The sequence below is a fragment of the Bos indicus x Bos taurus genome, chromosome 15 (assembly GCF_003369695.1).
Source record: "Bos indicus x Bos taurus breed Angus x Brahman F1 hybrid chromosome 15, Bos_hybrid_MaternalHap_v2.0, whole genome shotgun sequence".
NCBI lineage: Eukaryota > Metazoa > Chordata > Mammalia > Artiodactyla > Bovidae > Bos > Bos indicus x Bos taurus.
The window spans coordinates 34,514,950-34,524,508 of record NC_040090.1 but is presented as its reverse complement, the minus strand read 5'-3'; positions in this window follow the sequence as shown (position 1 = coordinate 34,524,508).

The following is a 9,559-nucleotide window of genomic DNA, read 5'->3' as shown; positions in this document are numbered from 1 at the left end:
TTTTTTGTGTGTTTTTCTTCAGTTCTATAAAAGACACATTTTTTTCCCATTATCCCTTGTCCCATGCTTCTTTATCATTATAATATAATAACAGTTCCATTAAATACTTCAGTACTTCAGATTTTCTACACATGTAAAATTCTCTCTTTCTTGAATTTTCACTATTCATGATAATTAAGTTTGAGACATTTCATAAAGTGACACTGATTGATTAGATCAGGTAAGTAGAAGCTTAGGATGTAGTGTAGTTATATGAAGTGAAATTGGGATGTTAACTCTGGTGGGGACAAAATGGCAAGGTAAAATTAACACAATAACTCAAATAACAGAAAATTGTTTCAAAATGATAATAAAGTCAATTACACAAAAATTGTAGTCTCTTTCTTTTTGATCAAAAACAAAAAAAAAATATTCTTGATTGTACAGTAAGATTTGTCACATTAGATGTGGCCTGATTATTTCCATAGTTGCATCGAGTATTAATTTATTGTATGTATCTTTTAAAACTGCTTTAATGGAAGTTACCAGAAGTAATTTTAGTTTGGACTTTTGAAATCCTCTTTATAGGCTATACTGATGCTAGGAAACCAAGATAAGAATTTGTCATCAGGTTCTACCTACAATATAAGTAAAATTGGGAAAATTACTCTTTTCTTGCAATCCCCCAAATACCCTAAGATTTCAATGTTTGAGAGACAGTAAAATTCCTTAACTCACAGGTTAGGCTAGAAACTGTATGTTGAGACACCTGCCAACTAATTTAAGATACCTTAGCAAGCATTGGCTACCTAATGTTATCCTTGGTTTCTTAAAAGCTTCTTTCATATCTGATTAAATGAGAATCATTTCAAACATGATATTTTAGCAAGGGGGTGATTTCATTACCAATATTTCCAGTTCAGTTCAGTTCAGTTCAGTTGTTCAGCCATGTCCGACTTTTTGTGACCCCATGAATCACAGCACTCCAGGCCTCCCTGTCCATCAACAACTCCCGGAATCCACCCAAACTCATGTCCAATGAGTCGGTAATGCCATCCAACCATCTCATCCTCTGTCGCCCCCTTCTCCTTCTGCCCTCAATCTTATATCATAGTAAATAAAAAAGAAGAAGCTAATGGAGGTGATGGAATTCCAGCTGAGCTATTTCAAATTCTAAAAGATGATGTTGTTAAAGTGCTATACTCTATATCTTAGCAGATTTGGAAAACTCAGCAGTGGGTACAGGACTGGAAAAGGTCAGTTTTCATTCCAATTCTAAAGAAAGGCAATGTCAAAGAATTTTCAAACTCATTTCTTGTGCTAGCAAGGTCATTTTCGAAATTCTAAAGCTAGGCTTCAACAAGACATGAACCGAGAACTTCCAGATATAGAAGCTGGATTTAGAAAAGGCAGAGGAACTAGAGATCAAATTGCTAACATCTGTTGGATCATAGGGGAAAAAAAAAGGAATTACAGAAAAAAAAAATCTATTATTGTTTCATTGGCTACGCAAAAGTCTTGACAGTGTTCAGTTCAGTTCAGTCGCTCAGTCGTGTCCAGCTCTTTGCAACCCCATGAATCGCAGCATGCCAGGCCTCCCTGTCCATCACCAACTCCCGGAGTTCACCCAAACCCATGTCCATTGAGTCGGTGATGCCATCCAACCATCTCATCTTCTGTCACCCCCTTCTCCTCCTACCATCAATCTTTCCCAGCATTAGGGTCTTTTCCTGTGAGTCAGCTCTTCGCATTAGGTGGCCAAAGTACTGGAGTTTCAGCTTCAACATCAGTCCTACCAATGAACGTCCAGGACTGATCTCCTTTAGGATGGACTGGTTGGATCTCCTTGCAGTCCAAGGGACTCTCAAGAGTCTTCTCCAACACCACAGTTCAAAAGCATCCATTCTTAGGCACTCAGCTTTTTTTATAGTCCAACTCTCACATCCATATGTGACCACTGGAAAAACCATACCTTTGACTAGACAGACCTTTGTTGACAAAGTAATGTCTCTGCTTTTTAATTTTTTTTATTTTTTAACTTTACAATATTGTATTGGTTTTGCCATATATTGAAATGAATCAGCCACAGGTATACCTGTGTTCCCCATCCTGAACCCTCCTCCCTCCTCCCTCCTCCCTCCCCATACCATCCCTCTGGGTCGTCCCAGTGCACTAGCCCCAAGCATCCAGTATCATGCATCGAACCTGGACTGGCGACTCATTTCATATATGATATTATACAGGTTTCAATGCCATTCTCCCAAGTCATCCCACCCTCTCCCTCTCCCACAGAGTCCAAAAGACTGTTCTATACATCAGTGTCTCTTTTGCTGTCTCGTATACAGGGTTATTGTTACCATCTTTCAAAATTCCATATATATGCGTTAGTATACTGTATTGGTGTTTTTCCTTCTGGCTTACTTCACTCTGTATAATAGGCTCCAGTTTCATCCACCTCATTATAACTGATTCAAATGTATTCTTTTTAATGGCTCAGTAATACTCCATTGTGTATATGTACCACAGCTTTCTTATCCATTCATCTGCTGATGGACATCTATGTTGCTTCCATGTCCTGGCTATTATAAACAGTGCTGCGATGAACATTAGGGTACACGTGTCTCTTTCTCTTCTGGTTTCCTCAGTGTATATGCCCAGCATTGGGATTGCTGGATCATAAGGCAGTTCTATTTCCAGTTTTTTAAGGAATCTCCAGAGTGTTCTCCATAGTGGCTGTCTCTGCTTTTCAATATGCTATCTAGGTTGGTCATAAGTTTCCTTCCAAGGAGTAAGCGTCTTTTAATTCCATGGCTGCAGTCACCATCTGCAGTGATTTGGAGCCCCCAAAAATAAAGTCTGACACTGGTTTCCACTATTTCCCCATCTATTCGCCATGAAGTGATGGGACCAGATGCCATGATCTTCGTTTTCTGAATGTTGAGCTTTAAGTCAACTTTTTCACTCTCCTCTTTCACTTTCATCAAGAGGCTTTTTAGTTCCTCTTCACTTTCTGCCATAAGGGTGGTGTCATCTGCATGTCTGAGATTATTGATATTTCTCCCAGCAATCTTGATTCCAGCTTGTGCTTCTTCCAGCCCAGCATTTCTCATGATGTACTCTGCACATAAGTTAAATAAGCAGGGTGACAATATACAGCTTTGACGTATTCCTTTTCCTATTTGGAATCAGTCTGTTGTTCCATGTCCAGTTCTAACTGTTGCTTCCTAACCTGCATATAGGTTTCTCAAGAGGCAGGTCAGGTGGTCTGGTATTCCCATCTCTTTAAGAATTTTCCACAGTTTATTGTGATCCATACAAAGGCTTTGGCATAGTCAATAAAGCAGAAATAGATGTTTTTCTGAAACTCTCTTGCTTTTTCAAAGATCCAGTGGATGTTGGCAATTTGATCTCTTGTTCCTCTGCTTTCTCTAAAATCAGCTTGAACATCTGAAAGTTCATGGTTCACTTTTTGCTGCAGCCTGGTTGGAGAATTTTAAGCATTACTTTACTAGCATGTGAGATCACAACAAACTGGAAAATTCTTCAAGAGGTGGGAACTCCAGACTACCTTACCTGTACCCTGAGAAACCTATATACAGGATAAGAAACAACAGTTAGAACTGGACCCAGAGAGATGGTATGGGGAGGGAGGAGGGAGGAGGGTTCAGGATGGGGAACACATGTATACCTGTGGCGGATTCATTTCTATATTTGGCAAAACCAATACAATATTGTAAAGTTTAAAAATAAAATAAAATTATAAAAAAATAAAAAGAACTGGACATGGAACAACAGACTGGTTCCAAATTGGAAAAGGAGTACATCAAAGCTATACATTGTCACCCTGATTATTTAATTTCTATGCAGAGTACATCACATGAAATGCTGGGCTGGATGAAGCACAAGAAAGAATCAAGATTGCTGCCAAAGACATCAATAAATCAGACAGGCAGATGAGACCACTTTAATGGCAGAAAGTGAAGAGGAACTAAAGAGCCTCTTGATGAGAGTGAAGGAGGAGAGTGAAAAAGCTTGTTCTAAACTTAAACAGAGGTCAGGGCATCTGGTCCCTTCACGTCATGGCAAACAGATGGGGAAAAAGTGGAAACAGTGATAGATTTTACTTTCTTGGGCTCCAAAATCACTGCAAACAGTGAGTATAGCCATGAAATTAAAAAAAAAAAAAGTCTACAAATAATAAATGTTGGAGAGGGTGTGGAGAAAAGGGAACCCTCTTACACTGTTGGTGGGAATGCAAACTAGTACAGCCACTATGGAGAACAGTGTGGAGATTCCTTAAAAAACTGGAAATAGAACTGCCTTATGATCCAGCAATCCCACTGCTGGGCATACACACTGAGGAAACCAGAAGGGAAAGAGACACGTGTACCCCAATGTTCATCGCAGCACTGTTTCTAATAGCCAGGACATGGAAGCAACCTAGATGTCCATCAGCAGATGAATGGATAAGAAAGCAGTGGTACATATACACAATGGAGTATTACTCAGCCATTAAAAAGAATTCATTTGAATCAGTTCTAATGAGGTGGATGAAACTGGAGCCTATTATACAGAGTGAAGTAAGCCAGAAGGAAAAACACCAATACAGTATACTAATGCATATATATGGAATTTAGAAAGATGATAACAATAATCCGGTGTACGAGACAGCAAAAGAGACACTGATGTATGGAACAGTCTTATGGACTCTGTGGGAGAGGGAGAGGGTGGGAAGATTTGGGAGAATGGCATTGAAACATGTAAAACATCATGTATGAAATGAGAGGCCAGTCCAGGTTCGATGCACAATACTGGATGCTTGGGGCTAGTGCACGGGGACGATCCAGAGGGATGGTATGGGGAGGGAGGAGGGAGGAGGGTTCAGGATGGGGAACACATGTATACCTGTGATGGATTCATTTTGATATTTGGCAAAACTAATACAATTATGTAAAGTTTAAAAATAAAATAAAATTAGAAAAAATAAAAATAAAATAAAAAAAATTAAATTAAATTAAAAAGAAAAAACAAAAACACTTGCTTTGTGGAAGAAAAGCTATGACAAACCTAGACAGCATATTAAAAAGCAGAGACATCACTTCACAGACAAAGGTGCATATAGTCAAAGCTATGGTTTTTCCAGTAGTCATGTACAAATGTGAGAGGACTATAAAGAAGCTGAGCACCAACGAATTGATACTTTTGAACTGTGGTGCTGGAGAAAATTCTTGAAAGTCCCTTGGACTGCAAGGAGATCAAACCAATCAATCCTAAGGAAATCAGCCATGAATATTCATTGGAAGGACTGATGCTAAAGTTGAGGCTCCAATACTTTAGCCACCTGGTACAAAGAGCCGACTCATTGAAAAAGACCTTGAGGCTGATAAATATTGAGGGCAGGAGGAGAAGGGGGCAACAGAGAATGAGATGGTTGGATGGCATCACCGACTCAAGGACAGGAGTTTGAGCAACTCTGGGAGATAGTGAAGGACAAAGAAGCCTGGTGTGCTGCAGTCCACAGGGCCATAAAGTGTCAGACGTGACTTAGCAACTGAACAACAACAACAACACAAAGAAGACAGACACCTACTGAACCTTCACAAATAATCACTGCCCTGAAAATAAGATATTCACTGGTCAATATTTGACAAGATTGACTGTTGACTTGTTCTTAGATATCTGTGCTTTCTCAGCAACTCCAACACCTCTCTATGCTGGTTATTCTCTGGTTTCTCTGGATAAATCTACTCATTGCATTTTCTGGTCAGTCTCCAAATACAAATGTTGCCTTTTTCAATTCCAAGCACCTCTTTCTACTAAGCTACACACAAATTGACACCTGACTTTGGTATAATTATATGTGTCTGCTATACAGAAATCTTAAATTCCACAAGCCCAAGATAAAATTTATTCTCTGCTGCTCCATCCTCAACTGCTACTTCCTCTTGCTCCAACTTTAGAGTCCTCCATTTAGGTGAATGGCATGTCTGTTCTCTTCTTCACTCCAGTCAAACTATATGAACTATTGGCCCTAGATGATCCTCATTTTCCCATAATTTCCAATCACTTACTAATATTTTAGATTTACTTTCTTAATATTTTTCCATAAATCTTCACTTCTACATTTCCATTGCTCATGCCTCAATTTTGATAGGGAACAGTTGCCTCAATTTAGATATTGAACCATTCCACTGGTTGGTTTCCTTGTCTGCATACTCAAACCACTCCAAACAGAACTGAAAAATCTAAGTATGATGTATTTAAGCTATTCCATCATTCCTCTTCCCTTGCAGGTTTCTCTTTGCTCACAACTACCACTATTACTCATTGATAATTTTCTAGCTCAAAATGTTCATTTCTGATTATATATTCTATGTTATGAAATAAATAACCTTCCTATTTACCCTTCTCATGATCTCTAGCAAGGTACTATAATTGTTCCTGCTATACTCTCTTCTTTAAATATGTTCCTTATTATTTAGGGGTCCACAAGGGAGCCTGGTGGGCTGCCATCTATGGGGTCGCACAGAGTTGGACACGACTGAAGCAACTTAGCAGTAGCAGCAGCAGCAGCAATAGATAGCATTCAAAAGCAGAGACATTACTTGCCAACAAAGGTCTGTCTAGTCAAGGCTATGGTTTTTCCTGTGGTCATGTATGGGTGTGAGAGTTGGACTGTGAAGAAGGCTGAGTGCCGAAGAATTGATGTTTTTGAACTGTGGTGTTGGAGAAGACTCTTGAGAGTCCCTTGGACTGCAAGGAGATCCAACCAGTCCATTCTGAAGGAGATCAGCCCTGGGATTTCTTTGGAAGTAATGATGCTAAAGCTGAAACTCCAGTACTTTGGCCACCTCATGCGAAGAGTTGACTTGTTGGAAAAGACTCTGATGCTGGGAGGGATTGGGGGCAGGAGGAGAAGGGGATGACCGAGGATGAGATGGCTGGATGGCATCACTGACTTGATGGATATGAGTCTGAGTGAACTCCAGGAGTTGGTGATGGACAGGGAGGTCTGGCGTGATGAGATTCATGCGGTTGCAAAGAGTCAGACACGACTGAGTGACTGAACTGAACTGAACTGAATAGTATCCATCTAGCTTTGAATTGATGTCATGTTAATTCATAGTCCTTGACCAAACTCTGAGAACTAATCCTCTGAAATGTTCATATAGTTATTGAGTAATACATCATTATCTATGCCCAAAGTAGTAACCCAGGATGCACCAGATTGGCAGCATGTTTAAGATAAACATAGAATTTATTATGTACACTTGTTGCTTAGTGGGGTCATATAACCAGAAAGTTTTAAGACATCTCTCACTCCAGGCTTACCTAGATAGAGACATTTCTCACATGTCTCTGAGATTTGCTGCTAGACTGATCCTTCAAAAAACAGGAACACTGAGAAGACTCTTATGTGACCTCTCTAGGCTTCCCTGGTGGTAGTAGTGATCAAGAAACCACCTGCCAATGCAGGAGACATAAGAGATGCAAGTTCAATCCCTGGGTCAAGAAGATCCCCTGGAGGACAGCATGGCAATCCACTCCAGTATTCTTGCCTGGTGAACCCCACGGACAGGGGATCCTGGGAGGCTACACTCCATAGGGTTGCAGAGAGTCAGACAGGGCTGAAGCAACTGAGTACTCATGCATGGATCCTTTCTAGCCTTCACCAAAGTATATCTTTTTCCCGGCGTCCTACAGAGTGTCCCTTGCTACATTAAATCTCAGCCACAAGACCAGCTTAATGGTGAGTTAAACAAGTGCTTTCAGTGAACCACTGAACTAGGGACTGGGTGTGGGACTCTTGAGATGGCCCCTCTATATCATGTCCAATTTGGTCTATACATTACTTACCAAACCACTTCTATATAGCTCCACACATTCTGTGACCAGGATCTGTATCTTATATCTCTCTCCTTTAAAACAAAACCCAGACCCCATTTCAAATGCTCCTGGTGAATCCTTTTAATCTCTTCCACCATCATAATCATTTCTTGGGAAAAATAAAGGACTCACTTTTAGGAAGGAGGGAAGAGGATAGGGAACTCTCAATGGAAAAGTAAACTGTATATTATTGTATCAAAGATCAAGCAGTATTAAATGAACTTATCTTGGAGGATATCTATTAAGATTACCACTTAAGGAAGTAATGCTCTAGATATTCAACTCTCACCCTTCTGGATATTTATAACTTAAGAAAATATTATCTGGAGTTGGAGGAGGATGGTTGGAGGATATAAAGGATTGTATGTACTACAGATCTAAAATGTATATGCTAAGTTGCTTCAGTAGCATCCAACTCTTGCCCAGACTGTAGCTTGTCAGCCTCCTCTGTCCATGTGATTCTCCAGGCATGAATCCTGGATGGAGTGGGTTGCCATACCCTCCTCCTTAAGGAGATCTTCCTGACCTAGGTATCAAACCCGCATTGTTTATATCTCCTGTATTGGCAGGTAGGATCTTTACCACTTGTACCACCTGGATCTAAATATGATGTCAGATATTTCTGGGGCCAGAAAGCTATGATCTGTATAATGACTTTCATCTGTATGGAGTTAAGAAAGTAAGCCTGAAGCAGAGCTGGCTGTGTGTTCTAATCTTATACCATACATCCTTTGGAGAGCTGGCAAAGATTCGCAAAAATTAGCAATGGACAGTTCTGTCTGCCACATGCACGTGTGATGCTTCTCTGAGAACCTATACCACAGGGACTGAATGTAAGCCTCCAGAGAGAGCCAGAATCAGTGCTTTATAAACCTGCTCACTTGAAACTATGCTCAAGGCAGGAGCCATACAAGGTCCCAGCTGCACTTGATTTGCAGAAGTTGTGTCCCTGCACTGGGGTCAGGTGAGTGATCAATAACTTTGAGCTGCTGCTGCTGCTGCTGCTGCTGCTGCTAAGTCACTTCAGTTGTGTCTAACTCTGTGCGATACCATAGAGGGCAGCGCACCAGGCTCCCTCCATCCCTGGGATTCTCCAGGCAAGAACACTGGAGTGGGTTGCCATTTCCTTCTCTAATGCATGAAAGTGAAAAGTGAAAGTAAAGCCGTTCAGTCGTGTCCGACTCTAGCTACCCCATGGACTGCAGCCTACCAGGCTTCTCTGTCCATGGGATTTTCCAGGCTAGCTTAGCTCAAATCACAGTGTATGTATATTGGGAATGGCAGTCAAGAGAAGTCATGGGCTATCCTAAATATGGTTGCAAACTCGATTGTGAACATTTCTGAGGCAGGAGGGACATTTGTTGGAGGTATACAACATCTCTTTTTCTCATATATGATACATTCTATATCTGGGAAACCATTCCTGGCCCCTTTTTCCTCACTCAATTCTTGCCATTTAGTTTAAGATCAACTGCAAGTCCATAATTAATGTAAGGCAAAAGTAATACCTAAAAGAAAAGAAAAGGAAGGCAAGGAGGCAGGGAGGGGGGCTTTCCAGGTGGCTCAGTGAGTAAAGAATCTGCCTGTAATACAGGAGATGCAGAAGATGTGGGTTTGATCCTGAATTGGGAAGATCCCCTGGCAGAGGGCATGGCAACCCATTCCAGTATTTTGCCTGGAGAATCCTCATGGA